The following is a 27,996-nucleotide window of genomic DNA, read 5'->3' as shown; positions in this document are numbered from 1 at the left end:
AAAATTGGTATATTTACTAAGCAGCTACATATATCAATGGATGTGAATGTGAATCCATAACTATTACCCACTGCCTTTTCCTCCGCACATATTCACCTCTAGTCTTTCTTTTGAAGAGGTGTTAACTCCATTTCTAAGGAAAATTGTAATATTTCTTCCCAACATTTTTGAAATATTATTTTCTAAACCAATAGTTTTCACTGAGCATCTATTCAGGTCTTTTTTTTTTTTTTTTGTCTTTTTGCCTTTTCTGGAGCCAGTCGTGTGGCATATGGAGGTTCCAGGCTAGGGGTCTAATCAGAGTTACAGCTGCTGGCCTACATCACAGCCACAGCAACGCGGGATCCAAGCCCTCTGCAACCTGCACCACAGCTCATGGCAACGCTGGATCCTTAACCCACTGAGCAAGGCCAGGGATAGAACCCCGCAACCTCATGGTCCCTAGTCGGATTCATTAACCACTGAGCCACGATGGGAACTCCTACTCAGGGTCTTTTATAACATTCTTTCATAAAATACTAGATGAAAAACATGCTTAGTCTTGGACTAAGAAAGTTTGGAAAGTGAAGGATACACTATTTACAATATCTATATCCACATATGTCCTTGGTGTAAGATTCAGTCCTATGGCTTTAAATAACATCTATAAACTGATGACTTTTATATCTTCAATTTACAGCTCAGACCTCTCCCACAAATTCTAGGCTCAAATGGCAATGATTAATATACATGGTCATTTATATATGGATGATGACAGCTAAATATTTAGTTACACATATATGTCTATAATGTATATATAGTCATCTACTAATTTGAACAACCCTATGAGGTAGGCAATATTTTTTTATTTTTCATATTTTTTCCATTATGGTTTATTACAAGATATTGAATATACTTCCTTGTGCTATACAGTAGGACCTTGTTATTGCTCCATTTTATATAAATATTCTAGTTTGCATCTGCTAATCTCAAATCCCAATCCTTCCTTTCTCCTTGCCCTGTTCCCCTTGGCAACCACAAGTCTGTTCTCTATATGTGAGTCTGTTTCTGTTTGGTGGGAGTTCATTTATATCATATTTTACATTCCACATACAAGTGATCTTATATGATGTTTGTCTTTGTCTACCTTACTCACTTACTATGATAATCTCTAGGTCCATCCATATTGCTGCAAATGGCATTCTTTCATTCTTTTTTATAGCTGAGTAATATTCCTTTGTGTGTGTGTATGTGTTGTGTGTATATATATATAATATATGCATACACACATTATAGACAGATTAGATAGATAGATAGACACACACACATTTTCTTTATCCATTCATCTGTCGATGGACATTTAGGTTGTTTCCATGTCTTGGTTATTGTAAATAGTACTGTAAGAATGTAGGGTTTCATGTAGCTTTTCAAATTAGTTTTCATTCTTTTTCTGGATATATACCCAAGAGTGGAATAGCTGGATCATATGGTCATTCTATTTTTAGTTTTTTGAGGAGCATCCATACTTTTCTCCATAGTGGTTGTACTGATTTACATTCCCATGACAGTGTAGGAGGGTTCTTCTTTCTCCCCTCCCTCTCTAGCATTTTTTTTTTTTTTTTTTGCAGGAGGTAGACAATGTTATCATCATTTTAAAGATTGGAATTAGAAGCACAAAGAGTGAAATAGCATTTTCAAAGTAACAGAAGGTAAGTTACAAAGGCAGTCAAGTTGCACAAGCTGGTTCAAGATTTTACACTCATAAAACAATAGCTGTCATACCCACCTTTGTCTTGATAACTACACTTAGATGTTTAATAGACATTTGCAACTTACCATATCTAAAACTGAACTCCTGCTCTTTTCTCAAACACTTGTTCCACCCCAAATCTTGCCCATTACTGTAAATAGTGACTCCATCTTTCCAGTTGCTTAGGTCGTAGATTTGGACGTCATCTTCAACACTTATTTTTTTCACACATCCAAGCTGCCAAGAAATCTTGCCACCACTGTCATCACAAATGTCCACAATCTGACCACTTGCCACTGTCTCTACTGCTGCGGTTTTAAATGGATCCACCCTCCTCTCCATCCAGATTGTATATTAACCTCAAATGGTCACCCTGTTTCTGTACTTGTCCCTAAAATCTGTTTTCCCAGAGAGCAACCAAAGGGACCTTCTAAAATAAAGTTAGAATATACAACTTAAAAAAATATCTCTATTGATTCCCTACTTCATTCAGAGTAAAGCCAACGTGCTTCTAATGGCATACAATGCCCCAGCCAATCATCTCTCTGACCATAACGACATCCCTGCCTCCCCCACCTCTTCACATCACCTTCATACTCTTCATCCACAAGGTCTTCTTGTTGCTTTTCAAATACCCAAGGTACGTCAGGGCCTTTGCACTGGCTGTTTTTGTCTGGAATATTCCTCCCTTTTGTTCTCATGACAAATGTCCCAACCTCCCTCGAGTCTTTTTTTTTAAAGTTGAATTATAATTGGTGTATAATATCATATTAGTTTCAGGTGTACAACATAGTGATTCTATACTTTTATACATTATGAAATGATCACAGTACATCTAGTTACCGTCTGTCATCATCACAGTTATGGCAACATTATTGACCATATTCCCCGTGCTGTATAGCACATTCCCATGACGTTGTTAAGTCTGTACCTCTAATCCTTCACCTCTTTGCTCACCCACCCCTCCCCTCTGGGACCACCCATTCTTGATCATTGTCTCATTTTCAAAGAGACCCATCCTCACCAGGGGTACTCAAGCCTACACCCTCCTTCGTCCTCCTCCAATCTCCTTTCCTTGTTCTACTTTTTCTAAGCACCTAGCACTTTCTAATTCAACATGTATTTTACTTCCTTGTTTATTTTTGATTGTCTGCCTTCCCCAAGCAGGGTATAAACACCATGAAGTCCAAAACCATTTTTTATTATTATAGCCTAAGTCACAAGAATGCATGCAGCCTGCTAGACTATCAGACAATTAAGGTTTCTGAGAAGTCATCTATAATGGTTCTGTGTATTTTGTCCTTGATCTGAAAATTTTTCAAATGTATTGATAATAAACCCATTTTTTTCCCATAAAACACCAACTAAAACCTCATGATAATAGTGCTTCAAGGGAATAGTTCGGAGATGGCTAGTGTGAAAGATATAGGAAAAGCATATATAAAATTATAGGTAGCTTTCCAGGAACAGCCTGTATTATATTCAGGATGTAATTTGATAAAATTTAAATTATTGCATTCATAAACACCAAATAACTATCTTTAATGTATGATGTTGTTTATAGGAGGCCACAGAATGGGAACATGACAGATAAGATTCTGCATACCTATTTACTGTCATGTCCAAATTAACCTTGGTAAGCCTTTCTGAATGACCTCCATAGGTATACCCTATGTGAGCTATGTTTCATATCAACATTTTACAGTAACCCCAAGGTCAATTAAACTAAGAGATCATTGACGGGAAATAACAGGCAAAGAAAAAGCAAAAGATTGCTTATATAAGTGTGTGACACTATGCATTTATTCATTCTTTTATAAGAAATCAAGCATCCCGCATGCCATCTTAACACTAAAGGAATATTAAAGGGAAAGAATTTGGGACCAAGAGACAGGAGTTTTAATTATGGCTCTGTTAACTAGCTGTGGGACTTTGGGCAAGTTATTTTACTCAGGGTTTAATTTCTTTATTTGTGAAATGAAGGAACTGTAATAAATCTCAGATTGGTTTCAGGTTTAAGTCCCTTTACTTTTTTGTTTTTTTTTTTGGGGGGGGGTTTGTTTATTCCAATCTGATGAGAGGTGATCATCAATATTTTTTGTAGAAGAGGATTGCAATGATATTTGAAATGCCTTCTCACATGTTTGTTGGCAAGAGTTAAGTTGTTAAGATGTGATGATGTAAGAATTTATGAGTTTAAATTTCTGTATTGGAGCTATTCTAAGGCATGGATCCTATATGAAGCCATGGAAATTGTGGGTTGGTTGCTGTAACACAATCTATACATTTAATGATAACTAAATCGTTACCCTGTAATACATCAGACGGCTATTAAAGAAGGTGTGAATATGTACTTCTTATTTATTAAAATAAAATGAAATCTTTTTTTTCATAAAAACAATCATTGCAGTTCTTTCAAGTGAAATTCATGAGAAGAACTATCCATCAGATTTCACAGGCTTCACGTCCTATATACCTGGAAAATGACATGACAATCATCCAGATCACTGCCTATGTCAGAGCATACTGTTGATTAGTTAGTTTTCTAGAGACTGAAATATTTGGCATTACGCATTAAATACTAGAATGGACTAAGAGGATGAAAGCATAACTGGTAGCCCCAAAAAGCTAACTATCTACTGCATTCTCAAAAACCAAATCCATGGTAGCTACTCATATTTAATCCTGGAAAACCAGATTTATTCCTGTGATGTTGGTCCAAAAAATTTTTTAATGTAGAAATAAGAAAAATGAAGCCACAATTAGATAATTAAAGCTGATTAGTCATCCTACACTGATAAAAAAATCAAAAAAGATCTACGGAATTTCCACTGTGGTACAGCGGGTTAAGAATCTGACTTTGTGGCTCAGGTCACTACAGAGGTTAGGATTTGATCCCTGCCTGGCACCATGAGTTAAGGATCCAGGCTGCTGCAGCTGTGGCATAGGTCACAATTGTGGCTTGGATTCATTTAATTCCTGGCCCAGGAATTTCCATAGCCATGGGTATGCCCATTAAAAAAAGAAAAAAAAAAAAAGAAAACTAAATAAATGGAAAGATGTACCATGTTTGTGGATTATAAGACTCTACATTATTTAGATGACATTTTTATACCAAACTGATCTATAGTTCAATGTAGGTTTAATTAAAAATCCCAGCAGGATTTTAAAGTAGAAAGTAACAAGCTGATTCTAAAACGTATATGACAAAGTTCTCTAGAAGCAGCGAGTTAAGGATCTAGCACTGTCACTGCAGCAGCTTGGGTTGCTGCTGTGGCACAGGTTTGATCCCCTGGTCCGGGAACTTACACATGCCATGGGCACAGTCAAAATATTTTAAAATAAACAACAACAACAATGAAAATACAAGGGAATTATAAAAGCAAAAAAATTGTGGCAAAATAACAAAGTTTGATGACGCACACTGTAGGATATCAAGACTTACTATAATGTTACAACAAATAAGACAATGTGGTATTGAATAACGGAAAAAATATATAGATTAATGTAGCATAATAGAAAGTCCAGAAATAAGCCCACACATATATAGTCAACTGATTCTTGACAAGGTAAAAACGCAAATAAATGGAGAAAGGATAGTCTTTTCAATAAATGACATGGAAACAATTGGTTATAAACATACAGAAAATGATTCTTAACCTTTATCTTGGACTTTATATGAAAATTAACTGCAAATGTAAAACCTAAATCCACAAAATTAGTAAATGTATATCAAATCACCAAACTGTATGCCTTAAATATTTATGGTTCTTCATTGCCAAATATATCTCAGTCAAACAACAATGAAAAAAAGAAAAACATAGGAAAAAATCCATGTGGCAAAATTTCTCAGATATAATAACATGACACATAAAAGAAAAAATTGATAAATTGGGCATCATCAAAAGTAAGAAGTTTTACTTTCTGAAAGATACTATGAAAAGAATGAAAAGACAAGTCATACACAGTTTGAGAGAAAATATTAACAAATGAAAAATCTACCAATGGCCTTGTACTCAGAATGTATGAGGAATTCTGAAAACTTGATAATAGTAAATAACAGACAAACAATCTGAACAGACACTTCACCAAGGAAGACAAGTGGAAGGCAAAAAGCACTCTGCTTGCTCAACATCATGAGTCATTAGGAAACATTAATTCAAAAAACCCCATAGTATAATACCATTACTATATTATAATGGGGGACAATAAAAAGAAAAGAAAGACACATAAAATAAAAATTATTGGTGTACACGCAGGGCACTTGGAAATTTTATATATTTGCTAGTGAAAACACAGAATGGTACAGCTACCATGAAAAACTGCTTGGCAGTTTCCTACAAAGTTAAATATACCCTTGACCATATGATTGAGCAATCCTATTCCCAGGCATTTATACAAAGGCAATAAAAAATTAGGTTTACAAAAGAACCTGTACAAACATGTTTATTATAGCAGCCTCACTCAAAATTGCAAAAAATTGGCAACAGTCCAAAATTCCTCCACTGGGAAATGGATTTTTTAAAACAAACAAACAAAAAAATAGTGTTATATCTATACTGTAGAATATTACTGAGCAATAAAAAGGTACAAGCAATAATAAAAATAAAAAATAAAAAGGTACATGCATTCACATGGATACGTTTTGAATACTTTACAGTAAACGAAAAAAACATTTAAAATGCTACATATATATTGTGTGATTTCATTTGCATAAGATTCTATAAAAGACACAACTAAACAGAAAAAACAATCAGTTGTTGTGAGGGACTGAAGTAGGCAGAAGGGCTGAGTCCAGAGGAACATGGAAAATCTGGGGGTGATGACGGTTAAGTGACCTTGTACATTTGTCAAAACTCACAGAAACGAACACTAAAAAGGGTGATTTTAACTGCATGAAGACTACACCTTAAGAAAAAATTTTGAAAAGAAATGATTATTCATTTTTCAAGACTTAGCCTTTCTATGAATTTGTTCAAACACACAAATATAACAAATCAGCTAGGAAAATTATTCTCCTAAAAACAGAAGCAGTGTTATTAAAAAAACTCTTCCAGCAATTCTAGGAGTAAACTTTACAAAATGTATTCTAGGGAGTTCGGAAAGATAAAGAAGGGACATAAATACGAAGTACAGTAAGAGAGACTTTGAAAGTCACCTTAAATAAGATAATGAGGGCAAGCGTCCCTACAAATCACTTTACATCTTGGAAATTTACTCAGGCAATTCAATGAAAACTATTCCACTCTTTAATTAATGGAATACGCATAAATAGATTTTTAGACTTGTCTGTGAATCCTGCTATTAAAATGTATCATTGCAGTATAAGAGCTACACAGTTGCAGGTTGGTTTTGAAAACAGGAAAAGGTATAGTAACAGCAGCACAGTATAAAGATAAGGATAATGGCGGAAATGTTGTGTGTTAGACAAGAACTATCTGATCTGCTCTCCCCCTTATCTGGACCCTTCCCTGACACCATGCATGCCAGGATCATTGCAAACAGAAGGTCAGGTGCAAGGATAAAGGACAAAGTATTCTTAACAGAGAAAGGCAACCCTGTGTAATCAAAACATTTCATCTCCACTTGAAAAGTAAGCATTATCCTGCATTCCTCTCCCATTTTTATTGGATTTTTCAAGTCATTTATGAGGATGGATTACTCAGAGTTTCCAAAAGAATAATACATAAAAAACTACCCTCTGTGTGTAATAGCAAGTCTCCTCATACATAAGCAAAAAACAAGATCCAGAAATACATTTGCTTCTCATGTTGGGAAATCAGGATGTCATATTTTTCAGTCAAGAACTCACCAGAGAAAGGAAAAGAACTATGAGGAAAAAAGAGTCAAGAGGCTCTTCTTTCTAAGCCCCGCTGTTTATAATGCTCTTAAAGAGGTGTGTATACTGCGTAACCTTGATGACTGAAAGCACAATTAGCCATCAGTTCTTTATTTAAAGAAAAAACCCAGGTGGTCTCCTAGCTCACATTCAATTAATGGAAAATTTTTCTTGATCGCTATTGGAATATTTTCCCACCAAATTCTTTTACTGGGCAGCTTTGCCAGCAAAGTGTCAGCCTACACTGTGATTCAGTAGGCACAACTCCGTCCATGACATGCCATGGTGTTGGCTGACACAGTCTCTGGCAGTAGGTATCCTACACTCTGCCACAGCAGTTCAAGTCCTGGGCCCCCCACACCTTGGAGCTACCCACTAAATCTTCAAATGATGCTCTGTGAAATTGATTCAAATATAGCATGTGCTCATACATAGTTTCAATAAAATATCTTCTGGAAAAAAATAGAATCTACTTATGTGGTGAAAGCACAATTTAGACATCTATCACTCGCGCATTAATTAATTCATTCAATTAATATTTATTGAGGACCTAATAATATATTCCAGGTACTATTCTAGGAACTGGAGAGAAAACAAACACAGGCCATGCCCTCTAATGGGGGAGACAGGCATTAAAGAACAAAAACAAAATAAATAAGGATCAACAGGGAAGATAAGTAGGACCACTGAAAGCTTAGATCATGTAGCAGCAGTCCAGTTGAAGTTCTATAACCCATGTACAGCTTAAGAGTTTTATTTTTCATGCTGCCAGTAAAAGACATGCAGAGCTAACCAAAGAGATTCTGCCTACACCTTTTCTTCTGATCCTTGTTGAATTCAAATGAGATGCAAATGTGCTGACCTGTCGTATCCTTTACAACAAATCACTCTGAATTATTTTAATCTGTCATCCAGAACTACTAAAAATTCTGCTCTCTTCCAAGCTTTCACATTCATATAGATCATACATTAGATGATTTCCATTGTGTTGTTTTCATTGTTTGATTTTAGCTGTGTGTATTTGTTCTCCCACCCCCTCTAATTCTTCTCCAGTAAACAACAGAATCCCAGCAGTACAGCCTGCTCATGGATGCTCAGAGCCACATTGTCTTGGAACAGCAGAAGTACAAGAGGGTTACATAAGCCAAACTGATCAGTATACATCCTGGTTCTGGGAACATCAAATGACCTGATGTGTCCACTCTCTCCCACCTTTCCAAGGTCCAATTCCACAACCCAACCTTATCAAAGACAGGAAGAGAGAGGAAGGGAATCATGCCTGCTTTAAATCCAATATTCAATTAGTGGCAGCTTCTTAAAGCTATCACAGAGATGCATGATTTGACCAGGTCAAAGTTTATTGGTCTTTACTTTTATCACTCTCAAAGCCAGTGCAACATGTTTGCCATAGAAAAGAGGGAAAACACAAATGAACTGCCACATTGGCTTGTCAGATTCAAAAAAGTGGATTGATTTTATAGCCTTGAAATAACCAGCTGGCCTGAAGGCTCTCCTACTTTCTCCATTTACACATTCTTGTACTCTTCGGACTAAAAGAAATGTTAGGTTGGATAAATGTAGGACGCAATTCTGTTCATAATGATGACAGCAGCTAACAGTTCCTGAGCACTGTGTACTATGTATTTACTAGGGGTGATGCTACGTGATGTGTGCTCATTATCCTATGTAATACTGAAAACAACTAGTATTATAACTTTTCTTTCCTATCTGCTTATTAAACTGTCTGCACCCTCCTGAATCCTCTGCTTTTCCCCAATTCCTTGCTTTCTTCATTTTTTATCCAGCTTATATACTGTAGTTCATTATTTTCAAAAAATGCACTTGGTGAGCTACTTGCTGCTCATCTAGAAAATCAAGTAAAATAATACACATTCTGCACCTGAGTAGCTGAGATTGGCTGAAGTCTCAAAGAAAGACAGCTGAGTTCCACTGGGAATGCATGATCACCAAACTCAAGAGGGGGCATGGCACTGGCTGGCAATCGTGGTCATTTCTTTAAGCAACTCAACTTATTGTCTGTAACAAACTTCGAACTTTTCTATTCTCAAAGATCCAATTCTTAGCTCTTCAACTCCTCCTTTCTCCATTAATTTCTGAATATGGCTCTGCCTTTTATTTAAGTAAAAAAAAAAAAAATACTTGAAGTGACCAGATGAAAAAGCCTTCAGCTACTTTCTACTGAAAATATAAATACTTCAATGTCCTTTTTCTTTGACCTTCATGAGCCCTCAGGTTACTGCCAAGGATGCTCTTCCCATCATTTAAGCCCATTAAGTCCATTTCTTTGTTGTTCCTTCCTTATCATCTTCTGACTTCTCAGTAACTTGTATGCTTCTTGTTTTCTATATGCTCAATTAATTCCTCTCAACCAAAGAATGCCCATCAAAATTTAAATATGTTCCTGTCTTTCCCACCTTAAAAGAGGTCCTTCATCCATTATCGCAAACTCTTTACATTTTCTCTTCCATTTCAAAAATAGACTTTTTGAAACAATTAACTCCCCACTCAATGTCCATATCCACAGACCATTTGATACTGGATTCTAACTCCAACTGAATGGAACTAGCTCTAGCCAGGGCAGCCTGAGGTAAATGGAACTCCCAATTTTATAGACATAGAAGTGGTGAAGCCCACTGTTTGATTCTAAAACCCAGGATCTTTCTTTTCTTTTTCTTCATACCCATTGCATATGGAAGTTCCTGGGCCAAGGATTGAATCTGAGCTGCACCTTCAACCTTTGCCATGGGTGCAGCAATTACCAGATCCTTTAATCCACTGAGCTGGGCTGGAGATCAAACCCATGTCTATGTAGCAACCTGGGCCACTACAGTCGGATTCTTAACCATCAGAACCACAGCAGGAATTCCCAGATCCAGGATCTTAACTAATAAGTTAGACAACATATAAAAAAATTAACCTACATTTATCCAAATCACAAAATCATGAAACTTTTGAGCTAACAATTTCAGTCTTGGATATTTACATTATATCATATTTATATAATTCACACTGACATATGTACTAGGCTATTCCTTATTCATAGCAAATATTTACAAATAAATACAATGTCCATAAACAGAGGATTAGATAAATAGATTATGTTTTGTGGATAAAATGGAATACTAAGCATCTGTATAAAAGAATAAAGAAGCTCTAATTGTTGATGCATAAAGATTTTAAAGACACCTAACTTTTTTAAAGTAAGGTGACATTTTATGCACAGTTCACGAAAAAAATGAGGGAAAATGAAATTACTTAATCTTATTTGCTCATTTTTACATAAAGAACATAAGCACACACATAACAAAAATGATCACCTCATGTTGGTGGATGTTGGAAACTTGGCAATAGGAGAAAGGAACATGTGACACATTATAGAATACTTTTCTATACTTTTTGATTTTTAAGCCATGATATTGTGATAGCTATTCAAACACTAAGTTTTACTTGCCATATAAATTTACTATGATGATTTTAACAGTAATATAATTTCAATATTCTAGAAAACATTACTAGTATCATGATATGATTTATGCATTTGCTCTATTACATCATTTTCTGTGATTTTTCTAATAGCTTTGTCCTGCAACCAAAATAAAATCAAACTCTTTATCAAGGCCTACAGTGCTCTACCAGGAGGGAAATTTATCAAAGTACATTCAAGAACTTTCCCAGGATGAAAACATGATTTTTCTAATTAAAAGCTTCACTGAGCACTTAGACAAATGGATGAAAAACACCACATCAAGCCCCAACACTGCAGGATTTCAGATCATGGTATACAACACCGGGAATGTGATGGAATCTGATTTCTGAACAGCGACATTCCAAGGTGGAAGACAATGAACAAATGCATTCGATATTCTAAGAAAAATAAGATGTTCCTGTCATTGATCAGTGGTAATGAATCTGACTAGTATCCATGAGGACGGTTTGATCCCTGGCTTTGCTCGGTGGTTTAAGGATCTGACATTGCCATGAGCTGTGGTGTAGGCCACAGACATGGCTTGGATCTGTCATTGCTATGGCTGTGGCAAAGGCCAGCAGCTGTAGCAGCTCTGATTCGACCCCTAGCCTGGGAACCTCCATAAGCTGCAGGTATAGCCCTAAAAAAAAAAAAAAAAAAAAAATTTCTAAGGGAAAGGATTTCTAACTTGGAACTCTATAGCCAATCAAATTGTCAATCAAATGTAAACCAAAAATGAAGCAAAATTAATCTATCTACCCCTTGACAGGAAACCACTGGAAGATAGATACCAATGACATAAGGGAGTATAAAGCAAAATGAAAAAAAGACATTAGGGCCAGAAGGCAGTAGACTCAACACAGAGAGAGGGGGAAGGGAATTTTTGAGACAGGTATGGAAGGAGGTCCCAGGAAGCCAACTTTGCCTCAGGTCTAGAGAGTAACCACCCAGACTAGAACAGGACAACTACCCCAACAGCCACAAAACTTAGATGTTAACTTCAGGGTGCATTAAAAAATTATGCAAAAGGGAAATTTTAATTTTAGCACAAATGTGCTATAATAATATGAACACTGAATAATCATCTAACCAAATAGTAAGATAGCTATAGAGGGAGAAGCATGATGAGGATGTTGTATGGGTGTATGAGAAAGAGAGTTAGTTTCCAACACTATAATGCGATAAAATTAAATAATATTCAAAGTCAAAATATTAGACACCTATGGTCAATTAATCTTCAGCAAAGGAGGCGAGAACATAAAATGGGAAAAAGACAATCTTTTCAGTAAGTATTGCTGGAAAACATGGACAGCTGCATACAAATAATGAAACTAGAACACACCCTCACTCCATGCATGAAAATAAACTCAAAATGACTTAAAGACTTAAAGATAAGACAAGACACCATCAAACTCCTGGAAGAGAACATAGGCAAAACATTCTTTGACGTCAACCTTACAAATGTTTTCTCAGGTCAGTCTCCCAAAGCAACAGAAATAAAAGCAAAAAGAAATCAATGGGACCTAATCAAACTGAAAAGCTTTGCACAGCAAAGAAAACCAAAAAGAAAACAAAAAGACAACTCACAAGAGTTCCCGTCGTGGCTCAGTGGTTAACAAATCCAACTAGGAACCATGAGGTTGCAGGTTCGATCCCTGGCCTTGCTCAGTGGGTTAAGGGTCTTGCGCTGCTGTGAGCTGTGGGTAGGTTGCAGACGTGGCTCAGATCCCACATCGCTGTGGCTCTGGCGTAGGCCAGTGGCTACAGCTCCGATTGGACCCCTAGCCTGGGAACCTCCATGTGCCACGGGAGCGGCCCAAGAAATGGCAAAAAGACAAAATAAAAATAAAAAGACAACTCAGACTGGGAGAAAATTGTTTCAGATGATGCAACTGACGAGGGCGTAATCTCTAGAATATACAAGCAACTTATCCAACTCAACAGCAAAAAAGCCAACGACCTGATGAAAAAATGGGCAAAAGACCTGAACAGATAGTTCTCCAAGGAAGATATACAGATGGCCAACAAACACATAAAAAAATGCTCAACATCACTGATTATTAGAGAAATGCAAATCAAAACTACCATGAGATACCACTTCATACCAGTCAGAATGGCCATCATTAATAAGTCCACAAATGAAAAAGGCTGGAGAGAGTGGGGAGAAAAGGGAACCCTCCTGCACTGTTGGTGGGAATGTAAGCTGGTACAGCCACTATGGAGAACAGTATGGAGGTACCTTAGAAAACTATACACAGAACTATCATATGACCCAGCAATCCCACTCCTGGGCATATATCCAGACAAAACTTTCCTTAAAAAAGACACATGCACCCACATGTTCATTGTAGCACTATTCACAACAGCCAAGACATGGAAACAACCCAAATGTCCATTGACAGATGATTGGATTAGGAAGGTGTGGTATATATTCACAATGGAATAATACTCAGCCATAAAAAAGAACAAACTACTGCCATTTGCAGCAATGTGGATGGAAGTAGGGACTCTCATACTGAGTGAAGTAAGTCAGAAAGAGAAAGACAAATACCATATGATATCACTTATATCTGGTATCTAATTACAGCACAAATGAACCTCTCCACAGGAAAGAAAATCATGGAAATGGAGAATAGACTTGTGGTTGCCAAGGGGGAAAGGGAAGGAGTGGGATGGATTGGGAGCTTAGGGTTAACAGATGCAAACTATTGCCTTTGGAATGGATTAGCAATGAGATCCTGCTGTGTAGCACTGAGAACTATGCCTAGTCATTTATGATGGAGCATGACAATGGGAGAAAAAAGAATGTATACATGTATGTGTAACTGGGTCACCATGCTGTACAGTACAAAAAAAAAATTGTATCAGGGAAATAACAATAAAAAAATGAAAACAAACAAAAAAAGAAGTAGAAGGTGAGGCCTCTTATTGAGACCTATAAAGAGAAATAACCAAGGAAACCACAGGAAGATTTTCAGCTGCCTCTGGAAGCAGAGAGCAACGGCAGAAAAGGGAATAGCTATTTTCTCTCTTTTCCTTTAGAAATATTGGATTAATTAAGAACAGGAAGAATTATAATAAAAATGGAAGTTAAAGAAGGAAAGGAAGAAAAAACATCTTAACATCTAAACTCGGAGTTAAAAATGTCACTCAAAATTAAGTTTCCATCATAGACAGAAAGGAGGAATTCAAAGACATTTCTTTTACACTGAGAAGGATACACAATTAATAAACTATCTGCTAAGATGTACAAATGATGTTATTAAGGGGAAAAGATTGAATTATTTTTTTCATAGCTGTTTTCCAATTTATTTTTCCATACTTTACAAAGTCTCACTAAAATGAATGCTGCTTATTTGAGTGTAGGGAAAGGATGATGTATTCTTCTGCAAGCCAGGAAGTACTTTGTGAAAATAATGCGAAGGGGGATTATTGCTGAATTAAAAATAATTTTAATGGCCCCATAACTTTACTAAAAATATAATAACAAATACCACATTATTTTGTATCATTTTTAGTGCCTTTGAGAAGTAAAATGACTCTTTCAAAAAATTTCTTAAATTCACAAGCATTCATGGGGAACTAAAATTTAATTTTACTGGTGTACATATTACCATTATTTCATCTACTTAATATCATTAGTGATCAGTAACATTTGCCACTGTTAGATATATTTAAATCATCAAAAAGAAAAAAATCTCATGATTCTATCTGTAGTAATGTTGTACGTTTTGATTTTAAAAATTACTACTAAGTTCCCTGACTTTTGTGCTCAATGAAAAACCAAAGGACCTCAGTTATTTTAAAGAAAGAATTGTTCTTCTAAATCAACAGGTGTCATTAAATAACTCCCTTTCTCCCTTAGATGCTATGAGGGGTTTTGGTTTTGTTCTTTGTTTTTTATTTTTGGTTTGGGTCATACTTTACTACATTTGAGGCTTATCTCATATGAAAACAAGATTGTTTCATTTTCATTTCTAAACATTTGGAAAATACAGAAATATAAAAAGACAAAGAAGCAAATCTGCTTCTGCTATTGCTCTGAACACTGATGCCACATATTGAGATGGTAGAACCTCTATTAGCCCAATTCCTTGAGATACTATTTGAAACAATGTTCGTAGGCAATGCAGAAAGGTAGTATGCGTAGTAAATATTTTTTTGTCTCCAGACACTGAGCTTTCAGAGCTATTGACAAATATTCCCCTAAACCAAGCCCATCAATCTCTCCAAAAAGGCAGAAACAAAAAGAAAGAAAGGAAGGAGAGAGGGAAGTGGGGGAGGGAGGGTAGAAGGGAGGGAGGAGGAAAACAATGAAGGAAGGAAAGGGAGAGGGAGGGAAGGAGAAAGGAAGGAAGAGAGGGAGGGAGGAGGGAAGAAAGGAAGGAATGAAAGATGAAAGGGAGGCAAGCAGCCCAGCCTGGCCCCATTTGCTTGATAAGATCTTGATGCTCACCTAACAGGGCCCCATATGTTAAAGCATGAAAAAGCATAGGTAAAGACAATCCTAATTTTAGTGCTACAGAAATAAACTAAAACCGAAACCTCAGAGAATGTAGCTGACTGTACCATAGTCATTAATAATTATAATAATGAGAGCCATGTCTGGCTAAGAGAGTCTTTTCTGCTGGATCCAGTTCTAAGCATTAAATATGCCAACATAGTTAATTTGCACAACATCTCTACCAGGCAGGTACTACCAGTGCCCCTGCTTTATAGACAAGAACACTGAGATACAGAGTGGCACATAGTATTGCCAAGGTCACACAGACAGTAAATAACAGAGCTGGGATTTAAGTCTAAGAAGCCTGACTCCAGGAAATGAGCTTTTCTCCACAGGCTGTGCTGCCTTCTTAGTAATGAGGAATTTGCTTCACCATGTGAGAAAATGACACACTAATGTGGTCAAGTATAGATACAGATATAATAGCTAACAATTTACAGGTTACCCAATTCCATCACTTATATGTTCTTTCAGCGTTGACTCCCTTATGGTTTCTAGAGGCAAAGCAGAAAGAGGCAAAGATGAACAAGATGGAGGGAAAGGCAGGGACCTTTCTTCCTCCTGCCCTGCCACCTTCCCTGTTAGGAGACGGAAAGGATGGAGGTTAAGAGCTTTGATTGTGTGTGTGTGTGTGTGTGTGTGTGTGTGTGTGTGTGTGCGCACGTGCATGTATGTGTCTGGCCTTGCATGCACAAGTTCCCAGAGCAGGAACTCAACTCTCACCATAGCAGGACTCAAGCCGCAGGAGTGACAATGCCAGATCCTTAACCACTAAGCGACTAGGGAACTCCAAGAGCTTTGATGCCTTAAAGTCCTAGATTTGAATCTCAAATGCTTTTGGACATCTTATTTATAAATGAAGAAACAGAGGTTCTATGCTATGATTTTACCTTGGTTCCTTTATCAGTAAAATAGTAATTATAAAGTTCACCCAGAAATCTACTATGGCATTAAATCAAGGTATTATGGGAGGTATTCACCTCAAAGACCAGCCAGACCCAAAGTGGTAAATGTGTTGCTAGTAAGAGACCATCTAACTGAACTCAGCTGAGTGAAAAGGGGGTTTACTGGCTCTGATAACTGTAAGTAGGGGCAGAAACAAGACCACCCAGGCCTGTATCTTCCTGCTTTTCAGCTCTGCTTCCTTCAGAAGCATCTCATCCTCAGGCAGGTTTAAGCCTTCTAGAGCCAAGATGTCTGCCCAAGACTCTGGGACCACATATTACTTTGTCAGCCTCCCTGGAAAAAGGACATGCCTCCTGGTCCGATGCTCCAGGACACATCCTGAAAATGCCTCTGATCAGATACTTCTCTTCCTGCAGTGTTCTGTGCTGATTGGCTTTTGTGATACTTCTCTTCTTGCAGGGGGAGCTGTGCTGATTGGCCCAACCCTGAGGACATACCAATCTTCAGGAAAAAAAAAAAATGGCATCAATTTTACCTGAAATACACATGTGAAATTAAGAAAAGGGCGGTTGTACAAAGCGGGGAAAGAGCAGGGTTGGATGCTGCATGAAAAGAGCATCCCCTAAAAGTAGACATTTCTGTTTCATTATGATTCATAAATACACAGAGAGACATGTTGCAAACAGCCAGGTTCTTCCCGCTGACATGGATGGATGTGTATTGGTTAGACCATAGAACACTGTCCAGGAAGAATGAATGATAGCAGGGATGGGATTTATAGAAATGTAATCTTATAACATGAAAATACTTCATTTTTGACCAGGTCTAAGCAGACCAAACATTTTAGGAATAAACATTTATTTCCATTTATACAAAAATTAAAATCCTTGGAAATAATCTATGTTTATATTTTGGGATATTTCATCCCAGCCTTCAGTTAATTTGGAGGCGGTGCCCCTCCTGCTTTATAATGAGATTTATTTTTTAAAGAACTGCCTCCCTCCTACCCATGTTTTAATGAACCAAACAGTTTAAGAATGTACCAAAAAGCCAACAATTTCTAAGGCTGCAAAGTGTTCTTTGGGTAGCTAAACATAACATGCTGAATGTTTCAAAAAACTATTCTGTTGAGTATGGAAAGATTCAAATTTAAGAACCATTGGTAAAGAAATACATTTTTATTTTCCAAATTTATGTAAAACAGGGTTTGGCAAACTATAGCCTCCTAGCCATATCAAGCCTATCACATTTTTGCAAATAAAATTTTATTGAAACACACATTCATTCATTTACTCATTGTCCATGATGGCTTTTGCACTAAAATAACAGAATAGAGTAGCTGAGGCAGTTACCATCATCTGCAAGCCTAAAATATTTATTGTCTCTTAAAAAAAAAGTTTGCTCAGGAGTTCCCGTCATGGCTCAGTAGTTAATGAATCTGACTAGGAACCATGAGGCTGCAGGTTCAATCCCTGGCCTCGCTCAGTGGGTTAAGGATCCAGTGTTGCCATGAGCTGTGATGTAGGTTGCAGACGCAGTTCGGATCCTGCGTTGCTGTGGCTCTGGTGTGCCTCCAGTGGCCACATCTCCAATTCGACCCCTAGTCTGGGAACCTCCACATGCCATGGGTACGGCCCTAAAAAGATAAAAATAAAGTTTGCTCATCTTTTATGTCAACAATATAAGCAAACTATACCTATGACTCTAAGTCAAAAAATGTCTGACCCTATAATATAGAGAAGCAAGGTATTCTTTTTCCCAAGTCAATAATGCTACAGCAGCTGTCCCTACAAGCCATCCATGGCATCTGTGTTTTTAAATCATTTTGTGTGTGTTTTGCTAAATCCTGAAATGTACATTGTTATTTTCAAACTGTTCAGCATCCTCCCTAGGCTTGGAGGTTATCTGTAATCTAACAGTAAAAATACTTGGTTCTGAAAGATAACGGTAGTATTTGAGGACAGAATGCTTGGAAACACCAAAATGGTGTTCTGATGAATATTTATGAGCCTTTCCACCTGGCCTTCCAGTTTTTCACGCTTGGTCGCCAATGTATTTGTGTCTGCATGGAGGGATGTGTGTGTGTGTGTGAGCAAGTGTGCTTTTGCGTGTGTTGGGAAGGTTGAGGAGAGGGAGAACCGTTTTGAGGACACCTCTTACAGAATGACCAAGTATGCTAAGTCGGAAGTTTTATCCTCCCTCCTCCCTTTTATGAGCCCTGACTGCGGATCATGTTAGGACCTTGACCATAGAACACTTTTTTCTGACTCTTGCATATGCATTGTCTTCATTCACGTAATTATCACCCCTTTTTCCATGAAACATATTTCTTTCCATTTTTCCTTAGATCATTTCCATCAGCACACAGGCATGCTGTTTGACTCCCTTCAGTTTACACTAATTTCTTTCATTATCCTTACAATAACCCTCATTGAAAGACCTTTCTATATTTTCCCTCTTCTATTCCTCTCTTCCATTCTCTCTTGAATCCATTCCAATCAGGCTATTTGGCCCCTGCTACCCTCCCCACCCCCCCACCCTGTCCCCAGTCCACTGAAACTGCTCTTTTTGAATCCCTATAGAGTTCCTGCCAAATACTACATTCCGTTCTCAATGCTTATTCTACTCAGACTTTTGGCAAAATTTATGGATATTCTTTAATACCTTCCCTTTACAACCCTTTCTTAGCTTGATTTCTGAGTTAACAGTCTCTACTGGTTTTCTTTCTAGATCTTTGGATATTTCCTCTCGGTCCCTCTTACTGGTCCAGCTCCAACTCCAACCTCTAAACATTAGAGTAACTCCACATTTATCCAGCATAAATACGGTTGTCTTGTTTGACCTCTTTCCTTCTTCTATACTATCTTTCCAGGAGAACTGACCAGCCTCATGATTTTAAACACTATTGTTATCCCAATTCATTCCTACACTAGTTATAAGATTTCACCTGTCAGAGACAACATTATGCCTTTGCTGTCTTGCATGAAGACCGCACCAGCTCCCCTTCCCTCTCTCATAACCTAGTCCACAGGTAGCTGGTTTGTGTAGACAGTCTGTAGATCATCATACTGGTCCAGCACACAGGTGGCATCATGCTAACTGGACCTGGTGAACAGGAGGTAAGTAGCATCAAGCTTAAATGCCTTATAAGACACAGGATAAGCAAGAAACAGAGAAACACAGAGGGCCGTGACTTCTGTGAAGTTTCTGGGACTCTACTGGTCTAGAACAAGCTAAGGTACTTCCTCCAAAGTGAAAGACAAATTGTGGCAACTTGCACTATCTAGAGTTAAGAAAGAGGTGTAAAGCTAGCTTGGTATCATTGGATTTTTTGAGGAAAAATACATCATATCTCAGTGCGCTGCTCCAAACTCTTTAAAGGGTAACTTTAAGATTTCTGATTTTGAGTGGGGCCCAGAGAAAGAGAAGAATCTGCTGTAGATCCAGGTTGCAGTGAAAGCTGCTCTTCCATTTAGGCCTTACGACCCAGCAGAACCAGAGGGTTTTGTGTGTGCGGCAAATATGCATGTCTCACGGTCCTGCTAGTAACCTTCAACTGGACAACTGCGTGCAGACCCTGAAGCTTTCAGAGCAAAGCCTTATCCTATTCCCTGATAACTATTCTCTTTTTGAGAAACAGTTCCTAGATTGTCACTACTTTCTGCCAGCACCATACACGTAATGGAAAGACATCAACTGACCATGCATTCTGTGCTGCCCACCATCTTATCTAACCTATCAAACCAGAAGGTTGAGCATATGCACCAGGAACTCACCAAGTGAAAATGAGCTGTAAGAGTTGAACTTGGAGCAGGTTGTGAAAGAAGACACACATGGTATCCTCAAGTAACTAATAAATCACCTACTCCTCCTGCACTGTCTCTCTCCCCACCTCAATCCATACTTTAGGAATCATGGGACATTCTCATGAATGCATGGGCCTACTTTATAGCCTGATACACTGAAAGCAATCAGAAATAGGTTGCTTCAACATCACGGCCCCAATTTAGAATAGTTCTTAAAGACAGAAGTAAAAGAAAGACATCCTACAGGAGAAAATTTAAGCAGGATACTCCACTGTCCTTTTCTCTAGATTCAGAGATGGCTGCAGGAAAGGGTCTACCCTGGTTCATGGGCAATGGCTGATAGTTGGGCTGAATAGACAGGGACTCGGAAAGAATAGAATTAGAAGTTTGGTGACAAGGAAATCTGGGGAGAAGGTATGTGGCTAGATCTCTGAGAAAGGTAGATGTAAAGATATATCTGTCTTATGTGAATTATAACCAAACACCATCTACTAGCGAGGAGGCATTCAATAATCAGATGGCAATGGAGATACACTCGGTGATGCCAGGTGGCTCCTTTCTCCAGCTCTCCTAGCATTTGCTGATATGTTTGTTTATTTATTTTTTGGCTGTGTCCATGACATGTGGAAGTTTCTGGGCCAGGTATTGAGCCTGTGCCACGTCAGTGACCTAAGCCGCCCTAGTGACAAAGCTGGATCCTTACCCACTGTACCACATAGGAACTCCATGATGTGTGTTTACAAAGTAACCAAGGCAGTGGGGACCCATATGATCTAAAGCACAGGCATTTCTCTTCTCAGCTAATAAGGCTCTTACCATGACTGAGCAACTAAATCTCAAGCATGGGAGACCAACACAGAGCTTCCTTCAGGACCCGAGTCCCAGGAGGTCTAAATAGCCACCTGGCAGTGGGTTGATTATGCTGGATCCTTCTATCATGATGGGAGCAGTCATGTATCTTCACAGGTGTAAACACTTGCAATACTGATTTGCATTTCCTCTCTGCAATGCCTCTGACAACATGACCATCTCATAAAATAGCACTTTTGACTAAAGAACTGATTTTACAGCAAAAGCCTAGCAGTGGCTTGGGAGCCCCTGGACGTCACTGGAATTCACCACGTATATTGTCTAGAAGGAGGGACCCAACAGATAAGAAGAATGGCCAACTGAAGGCTCAGACATGCCATGTATTGGGAAAAAACACTTGCAAAGCTTGGAGTATTTACATATAGGATGCGGCAGAGGTTTGAAACCAGAGGTCATGCTGTTTCTCTCAAAGTCAGGATGCTATGGCGAAAGGTCCTTTCACTACTACAACTAAAATCCCACTCATAAGATATTTGCTTTCTGTTTCTCTAAACTTGGACTCTGCTAATTTAGTTTTAATTCCCAAGGGAATAAATGGTCAAAGTGATGCAACAAGAGATCCACTGGATCAGAAACCGACACTATCACCTGGTTATTTTGGGTCATTGGTGCCACAGAAACAATAGGCAAAGGTGATGAAAATATTGTTTGGGTAATCAGTGCCATCTACTAAGAGGGAATCAAGTTGATGTTATACAGGGGGGCAGGGAGAAATTCATGAGGAAACAAGGAGATTTTCTGAGATCCCTCTTAGTTAATTAATACCCAATGGTATAACTTATCAGAAAACTATAGGAAAGCATAAAGGCAGAGAGCATTGATCATTCAAAGCTTTCAGAGATGACAGCCTAATTTAACTCATCAACTTAAAAACTATGTTGAGGAGTTCCCATCGTGGCTCAGTGGTTAACAAATCCAACTGGGAACCATAAGGCCCCACTCAGTGCGTTAAGGATCTGGCATTGCCATGAGCTGTGGTGTAGGTTGCAGATGTGGCTCGGATCCCGCATTGCTGTGGCTGTGGTGTAGGCCGGTGGCTACAGCTCTGATTAGACCCCTAGGCTGGGAACCTCCATATGTCACGGGAGCAGCCCTAGAAAAGATAAAAAGACCAAAAAAAAAAAAAAACTCTGTTGAGATAAAGGGCTGGCTGATGAAATAAGAAATAGGTAATGGGTAACATCAACCTCAACAGCCTTGATCCAAATGAAATGCAAATGCAAAGTCTTCATCTTGGTTTGAAAGTCTCTACAGGATCTGCTCCCCAGAAACATCTCAGACCACAACTCTGCCCATTCTGCTTGGACTCACTCTGCTGTGGTCAGACTGGTCTCACAGCTCCCAGAACACCCAGCACGATCCCTGCTCAGAGCCATTGCACGTGCTGTGTGGTGACCTCTGCTTGATCCACTCTTCCATTTCAATGCAGTCTCCATGCCAAGGTGCCTGATTAGAGCGCCTTTCCTGATCCTTCACTCTAAACATCCCACATCATTTTTCTATAATCCCCACCCTAACTCTAATTTTCTTCTCAGCTAATACCACTACCAAATGACACATCAAATCTTTATTGCCTAATTTGTCTATTATTAATATTATGGTTTAATATTTTATTTATTTAAATATCATTTAATATTATTTATTAAATAACCTACTATAACAATATTTAATCATGATATTTATTTACTTATTTATTTATTATTTTCCTCCTCTATCCAGAATGTATGAGTCACAAAGGCAAAGATGCTATTTTTAATCATGGCTGTATCCACATTGCCTAATATATTTAAATATATTAATTATATATAAATATATACTATATATGAATATATGGTATATATTATATAACTAATGTATTATATTATATATATTAATGTAGAATATATCTGTATTATAGTACCACCATCAGTCACAAAGGCAAAGATTATTTTTATTCATGGCTGTATCTACACATTGCCTAATATATATGTAATTATATAGTATATATATTTACAATATATATTAATATTATATAGTATATATTTACAATATATATTAATTATATAGTATATATATTTACAATATATATAAATATATAATATACTTGTATTATAGTATCACAATCAGGATACTTTTGCAGCTGCTGGCTTACGCCACAGCCATAGCAATGCAGGATCCAAGCTGTATCTGTGATCTACAGCACAGCTCATGGCAATGCCAGATCCCCAACCCACTGAGTGAGGCCAGGGATCAAACCCACATCCTCATGGATACTAGTTGGATTCATTTCTCCTGAGCCACAGTGGGAATGCCAGGATAATTTCTTTTATGCAGCACTACCCACCTACCGTATAATCAGTTTTGAAGCAGTCAATGGATTCACTGCTGTCCTACGTTCAGCTCCTCAATATACTTGACATTGGTAAATGAACAAAGTATTAATTACTGCTCTGGATTCATCATTTAATTAGTGACAGACAATTTCATAGAAGCAATGCCTCTCCCACAGTGCCAAATTTAGCCCTTGACAATTTTTTTGCCCTTTTCAAAGGATTTATTTACTTACTTTTTTAAAAATGATTTTTATTTTTTCTATTATACTTGGTTTACAGTGTTCTGTCAATTTTCTTCTGTAGCAAAGTGATCCAGTCACATATACATATATCTTTTTATCACATTACCCTCCAACATGCTCCATCACAAGTGACTAGATACAGTTCCCAGTGCTATACAGCAGGATCTCATTGCTTATCTACTCCAAATGCAATAGTTTACATCTATTAACCCCAGATTCGCAGTCCATCGCACTCCCTTCCCCTCCCCCTTGGCAACCAAAGTCTGTTCACAAGTCCATGAGTTTGTTTTCTGTGGAAAGGTTCATTTGTGCCATATATTAGATTCCAGATACAAGTGATTAAGAGATATCATACAGTATTTGTCTTTTTCTTTCTGACTTACTTCACTTAGTATGAGAATTTCTACTTCCATCCATGTTGCTGCAAATGGCATTATTTTGTTCCTTTTTATGGCTCAGTAGTATTCCATTATGTATATGTACCACATCTTAATCCATTCATCTGTCAATGGACATTTAGGTTGTTTCCATGTCTTGGCTATTGTGAATGGTGCTGCAATGAACATATGGATGCAAATGTCTTTTTCAAGGCAAGTTTTTCTCCTTTGTTCCTTTCTTTTTTTTGGTTGGATGATTTCCACTTATTTTATGCTGGTGTACTTTTCTTTTTCTTTTTTGTGAATGTAATGTTTGCTTTTGATTTGCAGTTGCCCTGTTTTTTAAGTAAGTTAGCCCCTTCCTATATCTGCTTGCTTTAGCCTGATAGTCATATAGGCACAAACACATTATTAAAAAGTAGAGTCTAGATTTTTGCAATTTCCTTCCCCACATTATATGATGTTGAAGTCCTTTTTTAACATCTTCATGTTTGTCCTTTTGCTGTTCCTGTTTATCATCACTTTTACAATAGGTTTTTGTAAAATAGGTTTGTCCCCCTTTTAGATCTGTATACTGGATTACTTAAGTAATTGCTTTCCAACTCTGATTTCTCCATCCTATTTCTTCTTACTTTTTTTTAATTCAGAGAAACCCTTTCAGTACTTCTTTTAGAATGGGTTTAGTATTGCTGAATACTTTTAGCTCTTGTTTGTTGGAGAAAATCTTTATTCCTCCTTCTATATTAAATTATATCCTTGCTGGGTAGAGCATTCTAGGCTGCACATTTTTCTCTTTTAGAACTTTGAATGTATTTTGCCACTCTCTTCTGGCCTGTAGTGTTTCTGTAGAGAAATTAGCTGATAGCCTTATGGAGATTCCCTTATAATTAATGTTCTTTGTTTTTCCCTTGCTGCCTTTAGAATCCTCTCTTTAACTTTTGCCATTTTTGTTATAATATGTCTTGGTGTGGGCCTGTTTGGGTTAAACTTGTTTGAGGCTCTCTGTGCTTTCTGTATCTTGATATCTGTTTTCTTTAGATTTGGAAAGTTTTCAGACATAATTTTTTCAAATATATTTTCAATCCCCCTTTCTTTTGCTTCTCCTTCTGGAACTCCTATTATGCATAGATTGGCCTGCTTTATATTACCCAATAGATGTCATATTGCTTATGAGTTCTTTTCACTTGGCTTTTCTGTCTGCTGTCCTCATTGGGGGATTTCCATTATTCTATCTTCCAAGTCACTAATTCTGGAAGCGATTCCACATTATTCATTCTGCTCTTTGGTGCCCTTAGCTCATTTTGCATCTCTGCAAATGAATTTTCTCTGTGTTCCTCCTTATATTTTCTAGTTCCTTTCTAAAGGAATCTGCATTTCTGTCTATATTTTCCCGTAATTCCTTCATATCCAGCCTTATTTCCATCAGTATTTTCAGTATCTCATTTTGAACTCCATGTCTAATAGACTGCAGGGGTTTGTTTCATTGTTTGCTCTTTCAGGTGAATTCTTCTGTTCTTTTAACTAGGAATGGTTCCTGATCTCCAGCATTTTGCTTATGTTTTTCTTTTTCTTTGAGTTTAGGGAAACCAAACTGTAGTCTTGGAGGGCTATTTCTATTCAGGAGTGCCCCTTTGTATTTTGTAGGAGGTGACTACTTATTTTTGGCATGAGAGTTTGGATATTTGCTGTCCTTTTCTTTGGTGTGAGCAGGCTGTTATCACCAGGGTGCTTCCAGGGAGAAGGTGGCAATGGGTAGGGGTAGTAGTCAGTGCCTAGCTGGTAGGCTTTTGACAGTAGCAAGGACCTGCAAGAAGGTAGTGCAGGCTACTCCTAGTTGCAGGGCCCTGGGAAGTGGTAATGAGCCTCAGGCAGGTTTAGGTGGTGCCTGGAGCATTTGGCAGTGGCAGTGGCAGGGTGCATGAGTTCCCAAGGGAGTAAGAGCAACAATGAGTGGTGTTCAGTTACAATGCCCTCCTCTGTGGTGCTCTCTGAGGTGATTAGGCCACAAAAGATGCCTATCACAGACCCCTAGTGGTGGTGGGCCATGCTCACCTCTGGAGTGAGAGATAACTGCAGTGGTTTGCCCCCAACACCTGTAGACCACACATGAAGCACCCTGTCCTACTTAGCCCACATAGGAGGTGTTGTATAGGCTGCTCCTAGTTGCAGGGTCTTGGGAAGTGACAGTGATCAAGCATGTCTGGATGCAGCCTGGAGCATTTGACAATAGCAGCAGCAGGGCGAGTGTGTTCCCAGGGGAGTAGGAGAAAAATGGGTGGTGCTCATTTGCAATGCCCTCTTTTTTGCTGACCTCTGTGATGAATGGGGCTGCAGGTGGAGCCTATTCAAGGACCCCTAGTGGTGGAAGTCCATTCCTCCCTCTGGTTTCTGAGAGGACTGCTGTGGTTTGTCCTTGCCACCTCCAGAGCCTGAGTCTCAGTGCCCAGCCCCCACCTGAGTGTCTTAGGCTGTGGTGTCTGGGGCAGTGGTGCAGATGATCTGTGCAGCTCTCACTCTGCTTTGTCCTCCTCAGTCCAGCTGCTGTGCTGTTCTCAGTGACTTTGAGGTCCTTCTGTCTTGGCTGATCTCCCTGTCAGGTAGGTGGCTTCCCAGGGTGTAGGTTCGTTTTCTCTTTCACACCTCCTTCTCAGGAATGCTATTCCTATTGTCCTGATTCCTTTTCTCTCTCTCTCTCTCTCTTTTTTTTTTTCTCTTTTTTTTTTTTTGCCCAGTTATGTGAAGGGATTTTTGCCCTTTTGGAGGTTTAAGCTCTTCTGCCAGTGTTCAGTAGATGTTATGTGCAAATCATTTTATATAGATATGTTTTTTGATGTGTTTGTGGGGAAAGGTGACTGCAGTGTCTTACTCTGCAATCTTGATCAATCGGAGCAGTATCTGAACTCACTGAGGTTCAGGGTCTTTATGCCTCTGTGCAAAACGAATTCCTATCTACTTACTAATTCTTGGATCAGAACCCAGTGAAAGGAATGAACCACTCTTGTCCCACCAGTACTGAAAGGCCAAAGACTTCCTCTCAATATTATCAGATTGTCAAGACTCTGGTCTATGTTTTTATCTCCCTCTGAAAACTAAGCCATCCTGCACTTTTGTTCCTAACTTAAGCAAAATCACTGTTAGTCCTTGTCACAGAGATTGCTGGTACCTGTAGGCATTGTGGACACATCTGTTCTCTTGTGATGCTGTTTTCAACACAAAGATGCCCATACACCACTAAAGATTCCACCCTAATGATTCCACGAATCCATGGTCTGCAGAGACAAAAGAAGGATGCATCTGCTATGTCCGATGATTGTCAAAGTGATTTTGTAACTCAAGCCTCATGTAAAAGTATTTAGAGAAGGAATGAACTTTGCAAGAATTTGAGGATAAATTTGAAGAGTTAATATGTATGTGTCAGCACAGATTGATCTCCCAGTAGCTGTTCTCTTTTTACATAGTATTTGAATTTTGTTGGTATATGATCAAATAAAACTTAATTTTTTAGCCTTTCTTTGTTAAAAAGTGTTGCCATGAGACCAAGTTTTGGGCATCAGATGTGATATGTCAACTTCTGAATTATCCTTAGACTTTTATATATGATGAGGCAGATTCATAAATTACTTAAATTGCTATTATTTGGGGCATCTCTTACAACTTTCAAACTGATATCCAATATGTCAAGAGTGTTTTAACAGACAGAAGGTGACATTCAGGGATCACTTCTGTGATACAGTATAATCTTTAGAAACACAAGTTTAAGTTAATCTCTCGATTTGCATCTAACTCACCTTTATTAGTTGTGGAAATTTAGTGGAGTAATTCTCCTTCTCTGTGCTTCATCTTTTTGTGCTTTCAGTAGAATTGGGGCAGTTCTAGTGCTACTACTCAGACTTGCTGCTAAATGCTTAGAACATAACCTGGCAC

General features: G+C 38.1%; 1 protein-coding gene and 1 long non-coding RNA gene across 5 annotated transcripts in view; one reads left to right on the top strand and one right to left on the bottom strand.

Annotated features, from left to right (window-relative positions):
* RBMS3 (RNA binding motif single stranded interacting protein 3) overlaps positions 1–27,996 on the bottom strand; it is a 1,489,550-nt gene that overhangs the window by 799,846 nt on the left and 661,708 nt on the right. The window lies entirely within an intron of this gene.
* Positions 1–27,996, top strand: part of LOC106507985 — a 95,791-nt gene that overhangs the window by 52,991 nt on the left and 14,804 nt on the right. For both annotated transcript variants that reach the window (XR_001304442.2, XR_002337780.1), the window contains exon 2: positions 1,608–1,688. This is a non-coding gene — a long non-coding RNA (uncharacterized LOC106507985). The remainder of the gene's footprint in view (positions 1–1,607; positions 1,689–27,996) is intronic.

The sequence above is a fragment of the Sus scrofa genome, chromosome 13, assembly GCF_000003025.6.
Source record: "Sus scrofa isolate TJ Tabasco breed Duroc chromosome 13, Sscrofa11.1, whole genome shotgun sequence".
NCBI classification, from domain to species: domain Eukaryota; kingdom Metazoa; phylum Chordata; class Mammalia; order Artiodactyla; family Suidae; genus Sus; species Sus scrofa.
This window is presented reverse-complemented; position numbering and strand designations above follow the sequence as displayed.